The sequence below is a fragment of the Zonotrichia leucophrys genome, chromosome 1 (genome assembly GCF_028769735.1).
Source record: "Zonotrichia leucophrys gambelii isolate GWCS_2022_RI chromosome 1, RI_Zleu_2.0, whole genome shotgun sequence".
Lineage (NCBI taxonomy): Eukaryota > Metazoa > Chordata > Aves > Passeriformes > Passerellidae > Zonotrichia > Zonotrichia leucophrys.
Genome location: NC_088169.1, coordinates 110,073,152 through 110,091,571, shown reverse-complemented (window position 1 = coordinate 110,091,571; position 18,420 = coordinate 110,073,152). Strand labels below are relative to the sequence as shown.

Here is an 18,420-nt window from a genome sequence, read left to right as displayed (position 1 = left end):
TTCAGACCCAGCAACACTACCCACACAAATGACTTCAGCAGTTTTATCAAGCTGTTTTGGAAAATAACTGGCCAGAGCTAAGCAAATACCTGCCTGTGTTGGGTACCAAAACCATGGCAAGGTTTTGGTAGCCAGGGCTGCTACAGCTGTGAGGAGCTGCCAGAACTTCTTCCCCCATGTGTGACAGACCCAATGCCAGGCTCTGGTGAGTCCAAGGTGGATGCACTGGGGTCAAGACTGAGCCAGTCAGGAATGGCAACAACTCTGTGGCAACACATTTGAGAAGGAGGGGTAAAACCTGCACAATAGAAGGAGGAGGAAAAACTTCACTGCACAAACCAGCGGTGGGAGAGAGGAGTGAGAATGAAGAACAACTCTGCAGATACCAAGGGAAGAAGGGACAGGAGATAGTCCAAGGTGGCACAGCTGAGATTCCTCTGCAGCCCAGGCAGGGCACAGGGATGCAGAGATCCACCTGCAGCCCAGGGAGGATCCCACACCAGAGCAGGCAGATGCCCAAAGCAGGCAGTGCTGCCTGCTAGAACAGAACAAACCATGGGAATAAGGTGAAATAAAGGAAACTGGCTAAAGTGAGACTCCCTCCTGACGATGGCAGGCAGGCAGCCCAGAAAGGCTGTGCCATCTCAGTCCTTGGAGGCTTTCAAGCTCCTACTGGAGCAAGAGCTGAGGAACCCGGCCAGACCTTACAGCTGATTGTCGCAGACATCTTTTCATGAAAAACCCTTCCTCAGGATTTTTTCCTCCTGAGAAGATCAGAGGCCTCAAGAACAAAATGTAAACATTGATTATCTGCTGCTGTGGAATGCAGCAGGTGCATCTGTGATTGGCCCATCTTGGATGTTTGTAATTAATGGCCAATCACAGCCCAGATGGCTTGGATAGAGAGCTGAGCCACAAATATTTATCATTCCTTTCTATTCTTAGCTTAGCTAGTCTTCGGATGAAACTTTTTATTCTATTCTTTTAGAAAATTTATAATGTAATATATATCATAAAATAATAAATCAAGCCTTCTGCAACATGAAGTCAGATGCTCATCTCTTCCCTCATCCAAAGACCCCCGTGAACACCGTCACAGCTGATTCTACTTTGAAAGCAGGAGGATGAGTTGGAAATCTCCAAAGGAACCTCCCAAGTGGAAGAATCCTATCCTGTGCCAGCATATTAGAAATTGTAGGTATAAAATCTTCTCAATTGAATGTGATCTATCCATTATCTTGCAATACCTGAGGAGCAGGACATTTTTAGTATAACTAAACACAGTAACTTCTTATTTACAAGTATTAAATAAACTGAAATTGCTTACTAATTGAAGGGAGTGACATCCTCTCTTTGTTAGTCTCATTAAAGTAGTGAAAATGAACAAGAAATATTCAATTGTCTCTTTATTTTACTCCCCAATTTTAAGTGGGTTGTTTTTCTGTTGTTGGGTTTTTTTTTTTGAATCAAAGTATTTGCAAATAACTATGACCAGGCCAATTTAAACTTCAGAATTCCCAAATTTAAAAATCAATTAAACTATTTTTTTCTGCAATTAAACAGATTACAGTAGAAACATCTGCTTCAACTGGATGTCTTCCAGAGTATTTACAATTCAAATGCAGCTGCATTGTTTAAATAAAGAAGTAGAAATAATAAAACAAACTAATAAAAAATGCCAACCAGTAATCAGAGGAGAACATGTCCAAGTCTTTACTTATGCCTGAGCAAATGAAAACCTAATTTAACTGCAAGTATTAGGTGTTGAAATACACCTTGAGCCGATATTTGAAATTCAAAGCTGCCAGCCGCCCTTACCAAAGGAAAATTTAAGTATTTCTCACAAATCTTCAAAGGCAGAAAGAAATATAATTTTAAAGTGAAATGTAAGGCATTCCCATATTTCAGAAGTGTTGACTTGGCAGGTCAGATGAGCTCTTCTGTCTGCTTTACTTTGTAACTCTAAATCAACTCAGACACCACAAGGAACTGAAAGAAGGAATTCCATCTCTCCCTGTAATTCCATTTTGTTCATTCCTGCTGTTGTGCCACCTACACTCACTGCTGGCTTCTGGACTGTGGAAAGGATCCAGACACAAAACAACCTAGCAGAATGATTAGCTTTAATCTGCAAGTTCTCAGAACCTGTGCCATCACACAAATGCTTTTTCTGGCCTTGCTGTTGGAGCACCAACCAAAAATGTCTCTTAAAAAAAACCCAACTGTACTTGGAAAAAAACCCTGTGTCTGTGATTGTAGCGAAAAAACACAGCTTTATAGATAACATTTTTGCAATTTTTCATGTTCTAACTCTGTATTTATTGGGATGGCATTTACTCTTCTAATTAATGCAAAACAACAAAAAATAAATATTTTTCCACATTTAAAACTTGAAGCATACATAGAAAGTAAGAAATTTTCTCACTCAGAATTTGATGCTCAGAAAATTCGGTCATCCTGCTTGTACACACAGATCTAAACCAACCATCCTTAAATCAAAGAAACCACTGAAACAACTATCTATGATAGGTTTAAAGACCTCCAAACAAATTTTCAAGAGAAGGGGAAGAACCATTCTGTCACAGAAATCTTTTATGAAAAATCCTTTCCTTAGGATTTCTCCTCCAGAGAAGCTGAGAGGGCTCAGGAACAAAATGCAAACATTGATTATCTGCTGCTGTGGAATGCAACATGTGCATCTGGGATTGGTCTCATGTGGTTGTTCCTCATTAATGGGCAATCACAGTCAGCAGGATCAGACTCTGTCCGAGACACAAACCTTTGCTGTCATTGCTTCTTTTTCTATTCTTAGCTGGCCTGCTGATGAAATCCTTTCTTCTATTCTTTTAGTATAGTTTTAATATAATATATATCATAAAATAATAAATCAAGCCTTCTGAAACACAGAGTCAAATCCTCATCTCTTCCCTCATCCTTGGACCCCTGTGACCATGGTCACACCATTCAATTAAAATAAATCATCTTCAAAGACAGCATTTTATACCACAACAGGGGCAGCCAGGAAACAATAAGTAATAAACATGAAATCACTTCATAATATAGTTTGTCTTTGAAGCAAAGCCTTTTAACCTTTTATATTTAAAGCCCTGAGCCATGCACCAAATCCAAACATGCATCTAAAGGAGCCTTCAATAAATATACATGTCAAAAATACAGGCTTTCATTGTATTGCAAAAGTTCTCATACCTTCTCAGTAATTTCTCACGGGCATCTCTCCTCACAGCACTGACTCCTCCTCCTTCACAGCACAGCCAACAAACTCCAACTCTCCTCACCCAGCTAAGCCACCCTTTTATAGCACCCTTGTTATTGGACACAGCTGTGGCCTGTTAAGGGCAGGGCTGTTCCTAATCTTTGGTGATTGGCACAGCTGCAACTCCTCAGGGGTGAGACTGCCTTCTGCACTATATTTTCTTACATTCTGTCCCTCCACAATTCCATAGCCACAGTATTAGCACATTTTACAGTCTGAGATAAATAGGAGCTGTGGCTCTCACTACTGAAACCAAGCATGAGTTGTAAAAGGTTTTACTGCACATCTACTGAAATGCCCACCCATTAAAGAGGGAAGCTTAATAAACTCATAGAAACAAAAAAAGGTCATATTAAATAGTTCATGATTAAAAAAAAATGTAAACAAATACAGCATCACTGAGTACTGACTGAAAATACTTCACTTATTAGCTCAATAAAGGACTAAGACCTAAAGAGCTTGTAGAAAGTATTTTGCAATCTAATACAGTATTTTCAAAATCCCTAGCTCTACTGAATAATAAAAAAAAAATCTGGGTGAGAAATCCCTTTGCCTGAGAAGAGATTTCTCTACAGCTGAAAGGAGGTGGAGAAGAAAGTAGGTGATAATAAAAAGGAGGTGGTGCCAGAATAAATTAAGAGAGTTCTTCACATCTTAGTACAGAAAGTCACATTTTCCACTGAATTTCCCTAAATCTTCCACTGGCCTTTTATCAGAAAGTCAAAGCCTAGTCTGGTGAATGACTGGGAGCAACACCAGTTTAACTCCAGTTCCTGCTGGCAACTGAACCCTTAATAATTGGCACAGATTAATTCTGAGCAGCAGAGGTTGCAATGCAAAGAGAAGCTCTGACAACTACATGGGGAAGGAAAACAAATGAAAAGTACCCTGCTATTCTAAGTAATCCATTTTGAGTAATCCCTCTTGAAGTTTGACAGGGCCACAGTTAGAAAGCAATGTGAATTGCAATAGGTGTCTATGCACTCAAAAGCAGAGCTGTTCATGTGACAGGAGTTCCTACAATCAGAAACTGACCTCACTTAAAATTCCACGGTTTTTAAATTGTACTTCTTTAATTGCATACTTGCTTTAATACATTTATTTTAGTTTATATTTATTCTCAGATTGATTTACTCCATGATTTCAGGCAAACTGAATTTTTTTAAACAGTGAACTTTTTTCTAGTCCATTATTGTGGTAGTTGTGTGACACTCCTGCAAAATTTGCTCTTCTGAAAAATATCAACAACAAGCCTAAAACACAAAACTTACCTCAAAAATAGCACCACTGTAGGGTTACAGTAACCAGGACTGATTCATTACTTACTTCTGAGAGCAACATAAGGAGACTGTTCAGTTCACAATAAAAAATTAAATCTATTTTTAGCCTGCAACTGCACCAACTTCAGCCTGCACATTAGCAATGACTACTCTGCATTATTCACAGCAAAAATTTTCAGAGAGTGAAACTTTGCTGCTGCAAACAGAACCCAACAGGCAGCGCTCACATCCAGCTGGAGCAGCTGTGACAGACACCCTGCTTGCACAGACACAGCTCTCACTCAGCACACGCAGCCAGGGCAGAAGCTTGGTACCAAGATGGAGCAGCAGATTGCTCCCAAACTGAAGCAGACTTAACTAAATCTCAGAGAACTCAGGCAAAACTTTTACCAAGCAAAAACTAAGAAATAGAGGGAAAAGGTAAAAAGGAATATCATCCTTGAATTATCTTCTACTGCCTCTAATTCTTCACTTATTCAATTACAGAGATGTTTGTGCATCCAAGCTGCTCACCTGCATGTTTTAAACAGCAGCAACGTTTTTTTTCTTTTTTTTTGGAGCTGTACATGCTTTCCAGCATTTTCTGAGCATGCACCAATCATGACAGAACCCAAGCTTTTTTAATTACTATAAAATACAGAAAGTTATTCTTGACTCACTACGCATTGTCAACTCTTACAGCACAATTCAAACAGTCCAGCCTGGAATGGATTTTTGTAAACAGATATGAGCCTGTTCCCTCTGACAGCATTAGCTCTGCCCACTGAGCAGATGGACAAAGTCAGACCCAAAGCAGTAATTCATGCTGAAACACAGGATACATCACTTTAAACATCCATTGCTTACAGTTGGGTTCCAAAGCAGGGCAAGTCCATCTCATCTCTGCCCCACAATACAGACTATTTAATTAACTACACAACCCAGTATCACATACAGAACACAGCAACATAATTTATGTAGTCTTGCCTGAGAGAAAAATATCTTGAGAGATACTAATCCAAAGCACTAGTGCTAAGTTTTATGTAACTGAAATCTTTTCTAACGTGTGTTTATGAAGAGGAAAACAGTCCTTGTTCTGCACTGTCAGAAGAAGCCTGGAGGTATCCTGCAGACTGGATCAGCATCTCTGCTCGCCTGTTCTCCACAAGGGACAGGGCCTAGAGCCTTTTGTGTAACCACTAACCCTTCAGAGGTGCAATGCAAAGATATAAAAAAAAAAATAATTACACCAAAAATTAAAAGAAAACACAATCATATACACATTTAGGTTGAGAAAGAGCTCCAAGATCATCCAGCCTGGCCATTACTAACACTGCCAAGCACATCCCTGAACCATGTCCCTAAGCATAGCATCAACAATTTTCTGCACAATTCCAGGGACAAGGATCCCCCCACTTCCCTGGGCAGTTTTTTCCCATGTCTAACCAACTTTTCAGTGAAAAGCTTTCCTAATACTCAATCTAAAACCCCCCAGTGCAACTTGAGGCTGTTTCCTCTTGTCCAATAGCTTGTTATCTGAGCAACCTAGAACATAATTGCCTGTATGTCAGAGAATACCACAAGAACCTTTTCATTTATCTACAGAAGCTGCAAATACAGACAACAAAAGGAAGAAAAATGAGAGTCCAAAACTAGAAGCTCTTGATAGATGTCCTTGAAAATGATACACTTATGATACACTCTCAGTTAAATTTCTGAAAAAAAATATATTGTAACAATGTTAAGACAAACCCAAAATGGACATAAAAGACTTCCATAAGAAAAATCAAAAGTATGCTAAGCTTCAGTACCCACAATGTGCGGGTGGGAAATTGGGCAAAAGAAACTAATAAAGTCACAGGACACAGAACACTCTGCCACAGCTGCTTTTTTGCAACATGCTTTTGCATCGTTGCTTTTTAAGTTTATCTTCCTTGATAAATAAGAAGAAAAAAAACAACAAAAAAAAACCAAAAAAAAAACCACAAACACCTTTAATGGCAGTTTAATTACTTTAAATGCATAAAACTCACCAAAGTCACTGGCAGTAAGCAGCAATAGCTGGGCATCAGACTGAGAGCAGGATCAGCGGCCTGGGCTGAGCTTAAATGGAGCTCCATGGCTCAGGGGCAGAGGGTGAGGCTCCAGTGCCAGGTGATGCTGCTCAGGGCAATCAGGGGCTGTCAGTGCCCTTGGGGCCCCAACAGATTTATTTTTTTTTTAGATTGTTCCTCTCAACACTAATTAAAGTGAGTTTTGACAAAATTTGTTCAAACGAGGACGTTTCTGTCCGGGAGGGTTTAATTAATATTGAAATAAAATGCCATTTAAACACCACAACAAGCATTAAGCAGATGAACTACGAGGATTAGCACCAAAAGAATGCTTTACATAGTTTTCTTAATCTTTTATCAACAATATTCTTGTTGGGCTAATTGTCAAGGAGCAAGAGTACTTGATTAAAAAATAATAAAAATAAAGCAGCTGAAAGGAAGCTCAAAAGAGTGCATCCATGCAGACAGTATAGAGGCAAACAAACCCTTATATCTCAGTGAATTTGGTGTATTTTTTGAGTAGATTAATAGAAACTGTTACTAAAATTGAGGTAGAAGGTTTAATTTAATTTAAAGCCAGTTTTGTAAAGGTATTAGGTCTTACTAAGATAAAAAAAAAGTTAAAAAGCTGTGGACAGGGGTATATGTATACAAAAGGGTTTCAAAAATGCCCCTTACCCAGGTACATTAAGGACCAAAGCTGCCACCAGCTGTAAAATCCAGCAGGAGGAAATACCTGGCTAAGGAACAGTGCAGTAGCCCATGGTCACAGCTCACAGCAAGGAGAAGTCACTGGTGGAGCCCTGTAAGGATTGATACTGAAACTGCAGATATTCAATTAAGTGCTCTAAGATAGAACATGGATGGTCCATTATTAAATTATCTCAAAGAAGAGATGAATAAAAAAGCAATCAAGTTTGCTGATTAAAGTCGGCTATTGAAGATAAGATGACTGAACATGAACCAAACACCTAATTAAAGAAGAAATATCACCTGTAACACAGGTACTATCTTAATCATAATTTATTGGAGATTAGTATAATATCCCAGAGAAGTTTCACCAAAGATGTTCACCTTGCTTTTGCTTTCTTTTGCCATCTTTTATTTACTCCTGTTGTGGGCACAACCAGTCTTGCATTCCATATGGAAAAGCCAGAAACACATTCTGATTTGGAATTCACATCAGCTGGAGCAGCACAAATTCTACTACCCATTAAACTCAGATAGAAATATGCATCCTGTTTTAAGGAAAAAAAAAAGTATTTAAAGATGAAAAAAGTGTCTTTGGGCAAGGCAGGCACCTTATTGCAGTGAGACTGCTTCTGCAACACAGAGAATTTCAGATTGCTTGCATCATTTGGCTACTTATCCAATTCATTTAGACTCAGTTTAAATTGTATATATTAGGAGGGGTCACATTAGAATATTGGAGACAGCTGGTTTAGTTAGTAAATTTACAAAACTGCTTCTGCTGTATTATATCATGACAAGTTTTGTGCTATGAAGATTTCTGCTTCTGTAGTGCTTGAGCTGTCTGATGTGCTGACAATCTCTTCTGGTCTGTGAAAAATAAATACATCATAAACTTTCCTGTCCAAAGCATGTTTTGTCCTCCCTTGGTCACTAATATTGGATAACTGCATCACATATTTCACCTTAAGCTTGCTGGAATAGCCTGAAGCTGCTAAATTAGGATGAAAACTACTTTTTAAGAACCATATTTAGCCAGGATCAAATTAATGTCTTGATCAGTGCAAGGAGCTAATAATGGATCCTCAAGGCAATCCAAACTGTATTTTTCAGTTAAAAAAATTTCAAAATTCAGCAAATATACTCCCATAAATTCTGAAGTTAATAGGGAGCCACCCATCTAGCACAGTGTACTGCTTGCTGTGCAATACATCACAGCTTGCACAATAAAATCACATTTAAAATTACCTTCCTATCTATAAAGTGGAAATGACAGTTGTTAAAAAAATTAGTGAAAAAAAAAATCTAAATTATTCCATGGTTTATGAAGGGAACTATAGGTCCAAGATCCTGATTGCTACATTAGGCAAAATAGCAAGGAACACAAAGAGAGCAGAGTTAGTAAAATGTGTGGATAAAAGTGATTTATACTGGAAGAGTCAACATGGGATTTTGAAGAAAAGCCTGGAAAAATAATGCAGTTTTGTGAGGAACAACAGCACAAGGTTAATGATGTTCCATCTAAGGAATTTACAAAGATTTTCAAAGGCTTTTAAACAAAGCCAAAATCATTCATTATGGGGTTTGGGTTTGTTGTGTTTTAAAAGGAAATCAGGCAACCACCTGAGATAACAAGAAAGGCATAAGCCACAGATTGTAAATCCTCACAATTCATTTCAAAACATGTTTAAAAAGGTCAATCAGGAGCAGTCAACATGGATTTACAAAAAGCAAATCACGCTCGACCAACCTAATTTCCCCCTGTGACAAAGTGACTGTCTATGCAGATAAGGGAAGCACAGTGAATGCAATGTACATTGACTTTTGGAAAGCTTTTGAACGTCTGACACAGCATTCAGATTCAAAAGCTGAGGAAACCTTCCAGCTGACAAGTAAAAACTCTGAGTTGAGTGACTCAAGAGATTCATCTGGCATCACAAATAATATACACAGGCATGGAATATTCTGTCCTATTTGAAAACGCATTTGTTACATTAGTTATAACAGGAAAAAGCATTCTGAACTTTATACATGTATTACAAAGAAGCAGGGTGTCATGATGGCAAAAAGCACACACATGGCAGAAAGAAAAGCAAATAACTAGATATTAACCTGAGCATTAGAAGGCAGCACCAGAAGAGCACTCTAATTCAGCAATCAGATTAATAGTCATTATTATCTCTCTCTCTCTCCTGTCCAAAATCCTTCTTTTCACTTATTAGCTGGATCTAGTTCAGAAAGCTGCATGAAATGGAGGTGCTTGGGTGGACCCAGACTGGTGGGTTTGTTTATTTGTTTGACATGTTTCCCAACTCTCTGGGGCTCAACAAGAACATGGTTGGCTGGCTCCATCTGACACTTCCCAAGAACCAAGGAAGCGTCAGGAAGAACAATGGCTACAGAGACTACATCAAATAGCAGGCAACCTGATTACCAATCTTTAATAAAGGTTAAAAACAATACAACAGGAGAGCACACTTATCAAAACAAAGTGTTTTGACAGAACCAAAATGTGTTTTCTTTTGAGAATTTGTCTCTCGGGCATTTTCCGTTTTCATCTGGAATGGACAAAACAAAAACAACGCTTTCCCATAGGACAAAATAAAACATAAGCTTGGCTATGTCTGTAATGGGATTTTTCAGCAATGAAGAAAAAAAGCCCTGATGTCTTCCATCTCCAGCTTCTCCACCATCAAAACAAAGTTAGACAGGGATAAAGTGATATTCCCAGAAGAGAAAATATCTGCGCCACTTTTCCCTCAGTCCTGCTGAAGCTCCATTCCAGGCACTTCCATTGATCCCAGTTGCCTGGACAAACTGGTGTACTGGTGTCTGATAGCCAATTCCCCGTGCCATCCTTCTCTGCTTTGCTTTCATGTAAGTTAATTGTTTACACACAATATTGGCCTTTTCTGGTGCTAAGCACAGCTCCTACTTTCATGGCTAAATAGAGTTATTCTAGGCTGTGCCAAGAAGTTACAGCACGTTATTCAGTGAAATTAGAACAAACAGGAAAATTTGTCATCACATAAAATGCGGCACTAATTCATTTTTCACGACTGAAAAAATGTAATTATAGAGCATTTCTAATATAAAGGACTTTATTGCATAAACTTAACACACAATTTGCAAGTTCCAACTAATTAAAAAAATATTTAGGAAGTGAATGGTTTTAGAATGTTGTATGAATTAAGGATATGAGAAGAGTGACAGAATTTTCATTCATATTTATTTTTAATCAGCCAATTGGGATGCCAAGATGTTGTTTATGAGGGTTCTGAATACATCTAGATCAAATGGAATTACAAAATATATATAATTCTGAAGCCACATCAGTAAGTTAGTGCAAGTTACCAATATGAACACCTAAAAAAGACTTGAGTTACCAGTTAGTTAAAATATTTCAACTGAAACATAGTGACAAATATTTATTGCGGAAAACATAAGGAAGAGAACAGTAATGAAAATATCCTTGAAATAAGCCCTCTGAGTTTGGTTCAGAAGTCCACTGACTGCTTCCTTTAAATGCCTTGGCTAGAGAAAGGGTTTTTTTGTAATCAGGAGCCTCATAATAAAAAGAATAATTCCAAAGGATAGGAATTTCTGCCTCTCAAAGAAAAATCATAGGAGCTCTTCTTTTTCTCTCATTTAGGCAATTTCAGCTCCAAGTCCTTCCATTGTGCACAAACTATGGTGGATAGCTAACCTGTAGAGAATGAAGGTATTGAACCATGAAAAATTTCACAAAAATCTCACTTAAAACTGGTTTTTAAATTTTAGGCTGCCAGCACCTATTTAAAAATACCTCTACAAGCAAATTTATATTCCAGTGAGTAATCATGCTGCAGTATAAGCCTGGAACATTCACTTTGGTGGTCAGAAGAAAACACCTATACCCTTACAGCAGGCTGTATGGAAAATTAATTTGTTTTTCCCAATATATCGCAGCTGCAGACTGAATTTTCAAATGCCTTTCAGAACTGCCATTATCATAACTCCCCATTTCTCTTGTTGCTTCTCTCTTTGTACAAATATTACCTGGGCTTTGCATTGAACTGAGACAATTCTTTTCCTTAGCAGTGATGAGTAACCACACCACTTCATTTGGCAGGTCTTAGCTTTTTCAGGAAAAAAAAATTTTGAAAAATATGATTTTGAGAAGACTATGAAGAACTTCTCAAGTTCAAACAAAAGAAAATAGTTAAAAACTTAAATCTTGCAAAAGTCATCTGTAATAGAGTCAGGTAAGTATGGTACTTCAGAGAAATGTTACTCAGCATTTACACTGCAATTATTTAAGTGTGGTATCCAAGTCAACAGGAAGGGTCCAATTTGCATAGAGCATTCAGAGAAAAGAGCAATTTAAGAGCAGAGGATGCAATTTACAGGGAAATGTACAAGCTGGATGACAGCAAACACTTCATTTCATTCCACAGGTCTCCGAGGTTTAAGCATCTATCTTGAGAATCTAACATTGCCAAATAAGCAGGTCCAGAATTTGCCATCACTAGAAATGGAATTGAAAAAATGAACATTTTTGTATTTCAAATAACCAGCACAAAAAGCCAAAGGGAACAGGGTACTGCTGATCCACTGCCATTTAAGTGGGAAGTATGGAATCCCAAAAGTGCAGTGGTTTAAATAATCAAAAAATGGCAAAGAAGAGAGTCACTACTCAGACAGAAGAGTTTGAACCCATCCTGTCTCACCAAGGGAATATTAAGCTCTTTTATCAAGTGAAGTAAGTTATTTTACTTCACACTCTTATCAGAATTGTAGCAATGAGTAGCTAACACTTTATAACCTGCTGTTCTGGAGAGGGAACTCATGGAGCAGCATTCTCCAAACCCTCTGCTTGAAGCACTTATCTGAGACAGGTGACACCTGCCAGGAGCCCCTGATGCCTGAGGGGGGAGTCTGCTCTCTGATTTGGCATCAAAGAGATGAGGAGATATCAAAGTGGTGGTCCCTTCTCCTGTACGACAGGAAATGGCTCAGAAGCTCATTTAGTGCACTCTGATTTTCCTCCATGTCTAGACTCTGATTTGCCTCCATATCTAGACTCCTGGACAAATAACTACAGATCATCCCTCAGATATTTCCCTCCTACATCAGCGTTGTTCTGCCAGTCCCACCTTGAGTTTCCTGCCCAGAAAGAGATGGCAGCGGACTAAACCAAAATGTATACTTAAAATTTCCTGATGACTTTCATCGGGCAGGAAAGACACTTAGGGAACCCAGACAGCCAATTTCTATAACATTATGTAGTGAAACATCAAAAGATGATGGCTGTAATTCTCCTTTATATTAACTTTTTAGAAGAGTAGCAGTAAATAGGGTTTAAAATGGTGATTTAGCACTCAGACACATTACAAAAAAATAAAAAAAGGCTGATTATGACAGCAAAATCTCAGTCTCCAAAGCCAAAATGCAAGTTGTAACACAGAAGATATAGAAAAAAATGCAAATTCCTTGCAATTTCCATGTAAATCCTCAGTGGTTAACTTTTATAACTCAGTTGCCCTCTATCAGACTAGGAATTGTTATTGTATTCATGGTTCTTTTCTCCCTCATTAAAACAAAAATTAACTCAGTAATATCAGAGGAGGGAAACAAACAAGCAGATACTTAAGAACCAGTTTATTATCTATAAAGCCAAACTAAAAGGGAGCTGTCAGCTGGGATTTTACCCCTCCTAACCTGTTCTCTGGGAAAGATTAGCTCTTTCAGATTCTAAACTATGGATCAGTAGAAAAACTGAATGGTCACTGAAGTTGCTAAAAAAATAAAACTTAACTTTCAATGAAGTAAAGCTGATTTTGTAGGGGTAGAGATTAGGAATACAGAGTGTATGGACAGTAACAAACAAAGATGCTTCAATTAGGGACAAATTTATGTGTTACTGTAATACACAAAGATACTTCAATTTGGGACAAATTTGTGTATTACTGTCCATACAAATATGGACAGTAATACACAAAAATACTTCAATTTGTGCTTCCCTGAAAGAACAGGAAAAGTTTTTGGTCTGTTACAGAACATAGGCTTTCCGTAGCTAAATCATATATTAGTTTCTTTCAGAAAACAACTTATAAAATGTAATATAGAAATTGTATTCCAAATTGGAGAGACAGGCGAGTACCTCATTTTGCACAGCTGTAATACACTGCATTTCAATACCAATTCTAAACAGAGCTGCTTATTTTCTAATGGATTTCTGGAAAACGCTAAATACTATCAAAATGTCTCAAAGCTGATTAACCTTTTATGAAATCAGAAACTTCAGGGCACACGAGCTGGGGAGGTTGCCCTTCCAGGAGTCCCTGGACATGGTGGCATCACATCAGCAATTATTTATCAGCTCCTGAGAACTGGCAGGGAAGAGCCTTTCTGTGCCCAGGTTGCTGTGTCCCTTTTCCCTGGAACAGGGAGCCCAAATGCACTCGGGAGCACAGAAATCTGAGAGTGCCTCTGCTCAGGAGCACACGAAAGCTCAGAGCTGGAGCCTGGCATATGAAGGTTTCCAGCTCCTGGCTGAAGAACTGGGAGATTTCTAGTTTGTAGATAACTCTGAGCAAACTGCATTAAAAAGCCTCAAACTGCTCAGCACATCAAGTTCTTCCCATCTGCTGCACATTAAAATCTGCTATTCATTAAACACTGACTGCTATCTCCTCCAGGTTTTTGGGGCTGTGTGGGCTTTGATTTTCTTTTTAAAGGTATTTCCCATAATATTTTTCTATTATTGTTGGAGTTTTTAATCCTCAAAGCAAACATGGGAAAATACTTAATCTCGAATTGGAAAACCAAAACTTAAACAAAAAAACCCCTCCTTTTAAAATCAGCTATTTACAGTTTTACAAATATTTCTCATGAATTAGAAATAAGGATGCCTGTAACCACCACTGAAGGCCTCTGATAAGACACAGTCACATAGTTTAATATCAATAACTCCTTTCATAGAAGAAAAATCCGGAGACCTTGGCCTTTCCCCCTACCTCCCAAGATGAAGACAGGAAACTTTGTTCACCCCTTCCCTGACTGCACTCTCTGTACTCACAGCTTGGCACCTTTTTGGGCCAGGACACAGAAGCCTTTCTGGCCCTGGCTGGAAGCACAGACAGCATGTTATCCATAAAACCTGTCTGCATCCTAAATGACTCTCCACCATGCTCTGTCCAAAAGAGATTAATGAGACAGATTTCCCCTCTGTCTGCTGCTCGGCATGTTTGTGTTCCATGCTGAAATCATGAAGAGCTTCAGGGCAGAATTAATAAAAATTGATTAAAACAAACTGGATCTCTATTTTTCTTCATTTGCGCCTGGAAAAATATGTTGATCCATTACATTAAATTTCATTAGTAAAAGCCACAATTTAGGAAATGTTAAATATCCTGATTACTATTATTTTTTTTTTATTTGAGTATTTTCTATCCTTAATCTAACATGCAGATCAACTTTTCTTTCTCTTCCTGGGAATTCTAATAATAACTACACATTTTTAAAACACTTTTAGTACTGGAAGCATAAGGTGAAGGGACTGGTGAGGAGTCTTCCATTACAGCAGTGCATTTTCTAACAAGGCACCCTTTTCCCCAAAGACATTTTGAATTTTATTTCTCAAAAATTATCAAGCAGCATAGGCATTCTCCCTGTTCCCAGAAATAGCTTCGTCCCCTTTGTCACTTAGAAATTCCTTACAGCCAAAGAGTGAAATTCAGTAAATCAAGCTGCAGTTGTGAAGATTATCCCCATGTTAGTGAGAACTTTGGTAACAAAATATTTTGCATACGTTTAACAAATTTTATTTATTTTGGTGTTTAACTTTGTAATGTCAGAAAAGGTTCAAAATTCTTCTCAGTATAAAAATACACATATAGTGTACTTTTTATTTTTATAAACATGTCAACACTACTCTCATATTTAATACATCCGTATTAGTTTACATGGAAGAACATCTGTCCTTTAATTCCGCAGCCCAATACACTTTCAAATAATTCCAGCTGCACAGCACTCCAATCCTATTTTCACCAAGCTTGCTGTTAATCTTACATCCAGGATGATGTTTGCTTTCTATTGCAAAATGTGAACAAATGTCTTCCCAAAATTTATTCTGATAAAGGGACTACCCAGAAGAAAAGTGATGCTAAATAAATTATAATATATATATGTCACTTCAACAATAGACCTGTCCAATCACTACAAACATGCAAAATCTAAAAGAGGAAAAAAAAACCAAAAAAAATACAGTCTAATAAAAAACTTGTATAGATATCCAATAAGCAGAACTTATTTGCAGCCACATCAGGCATATAGAGAAGTAAGAGTTCTTTCCATTTAGTTTCCCAGAATAACAGCCTTGGAGATATAAACACACACTTGTCAGGACAACCTCCCCAGTGTGAATGCCAATTCTGCAAAATGTAACTCTGTATGCACCAAAGATTAAAAAAAAAGCAACATTTTTTCAGGGTCAAGAGAGATTTCAGGGCAAAAAGCTGCATTTACCTCATCTGAATAAACAATAAAGAATAGAAATCCATTAACACAGCAAGAAGATCCACACTGCATCAGTTTTCAGTAGACTTGACTAATCTAGACTCCATTTCTCATAGCTGGATATTCTCCATTTTATTGAAGAAATGAATGGCACATTAGACAGAACCATATTTAAGATTCTCATTGCAACAGAATGAAAAGAAAAGGTTGGTCAAACTGCAGAAATAATAACAACAAAGTAAGAAAAATTACCACGGAATTAAGTTGCTAGGATACAGCACACTAATGTGAAATCAGATATGACAATTAAAGTAAAACTATACTTTCTGGATGTAAGAACAAAACCATGTATTAGTCTAAGCCAAGTAATTAAATGGAATATTGAAAACAGAAGTAAATGGAAGAAAGCAACTCAAAATGCTACATAGTCAATTCCATATCAAAAGCTGGAAAGGTGAATTGATGCACAATTACAGACACCAATTTGACAGTAGCAAATATAGATCAGAGACCACTTCTGCACTTTATCATCAACATGATCTTCTGTTTTAGCAAGTTGTAGCTTAAAAATTTTTTCAGTGCTGCTGTGATAGCATAGAATAGTAAAAGCCAAGTATTAAAATCACAAAAAACAACAAACCACAAAAGCAAACAAACAAAATCACAAACAAATAAACTCTTGAAAACACTAAAAGAAGAGATGTAACTACTTGGGAAGTGGGTTAAAGAAACTGGTTTGCACAGAAAACTCAAGATTATACAAAGTGTCCCTGTTAGTTAGTTTTTATCTGCCTAAATATTACAGCTGATGGGAAGAAATTCCTCAGAAGAGTGAAACTAATCAAGCAACCAAAACAAACAAATAAAAAAAACCCAATGAAAATAAGGGAAGTTTTGAAATACAGAATTTGCCTCAAGCTTGTAGATAAAATGAGCACATCAGCCTAAAGCAATGATTTTTCTGGACTGTATTAACATCAGCTTGCCTTTGTATGAATAAGCAAATAGTTCTTGCCCACTTTTCATCAAATCAAGATTCACAAATTCAGCCACAATGATGAGGAATCAGTGCATATTCTATCATGCAAGAGTTTGATATGTTTCTTTAGGCACCTCTGATTTCTTAGGTTATGTAAATACTGACCTCTCCGTCCCAGGCATAAAAGTTCCAGATCTGCACTAACTTAAATTTACTTTACTTTATTTTGTATTTTATTTGACCAACTGATAGCAGGTTGAAGCACTTTTTAAGGTGACTCAGAAAACCTTGAAAGCTTAATAAAACCCCAAAACACAAAAGCTTCATGTCCAAAGAGATCGTCTACAACCACTGGGGCCCAGCAACAAAGCTAAAAGTGTTTATTATCAAAGCTAATAGTGTTCATTGTCAATATACTGAATACATTTACCCTTACAAATATGGAGAATATTCTTACATAAAACTACTCTGCTGTAGCAGTTTTACTGTGCAAAAAACCACTGTTCTCAAAAGACAATTTGAGAGTTTTCTAACCAAGTAAGCACCGATATTAAAATTGGGTTATTTCATAAATAAAACTCTCCAGGCCCTGCATTACAGCCCAATAATGCGCTGGCACATGGAGCTGACAACAGATGCAGCAGAAGGAGCATCGACACTTTCAGCATCAGAACACCTGTCTGCAAGGCCACCATGGGGCAGGACAGGGCCTTGGAGCTGCAGCCAAATTCCACACAATCCATACAATTCCTTACATCAGGGAGTGATGGCAGAAAACTTTTGATTTCATAAAACTTATGAAGCTGCTGAATCCTGATGCCCTGCAACTGAAAAAAAAATTTCAATTATTTCTATGCAGGACCTTCAAGACGGTAATCATTTGCATATGGCTGATTTACAGATTATGACAACTGACCATGGCAAAAAAAAACAGAATCTGTCACTCCTTTTTTCCAGCCACAAGTCACTCAAATTTGCTGCTCCCCAATACCTGTTGTATTACAAAAGCCTCTGCCATGCTGCACACATCCAATTTTTGCACACAACATCCTCCCTGTCCAACAGCGGGCTCTGCTTCAAATTGCCATTGAATCAGGCAGTTCTTGCAACCCAAGACAACTTGTTGGCTTGTTTATGTCCAACAGATGGGCCATAAACTTGGAGGCAGCTAAAAGAAGAAATAAAACTGGCAAAATAGTTCTCATAAGCCAGGGGGAAGCTGCATTCACAGAAGGATACATTAAGCTTCCCTCAGTCCTCTCCCAAATATCACACTGATAAATGAGGGAAAATCAGTGCTGGGAGCTTGCTCTATCTTCTACTGTTCTATTTTTCACTTTCACCTAAATGATCTAAGACACGCAAAAAAGGAAGGAAAAGGAAGTGTTAGCTTTGGGCTTTGGATGTTTTGGAGTTTTTTAACTTTTAAAATTGACAATTTCAGACGGGCTGCAAGGATGGATAACTAAAGAGTATTCTTAGCTCATGCAAAAGCTAAGATGAGAAAAGAGCTAGACAGAAATTCTTCCTGATTTCTGCAGGATCACTGTGTTTACTGCACAGTTTTAGAACATAAGGTCTCAGAATCTTATATAAATACACATTTATACAATTAATCTGTTTCTATACATACATTAATAACAATAATATTGGTTTATTTCATGT

The 18,420-nt window shown here is 37.7% G+C and overlaps 1 protein-coding gene across 3 annotated transcripts in view; it reads right to left on the bottom strand.

Annotated features, from left to right (window-relative positions):
* Nucleotides 1-18,420, bottom strand: part of CADM2 (cell adhesion molecule 2) — a 568,805-nt gene that overhangs the window by 526,785 nt on the left and 23,600 nt on the right. The window lies entirely within an intron of this gene.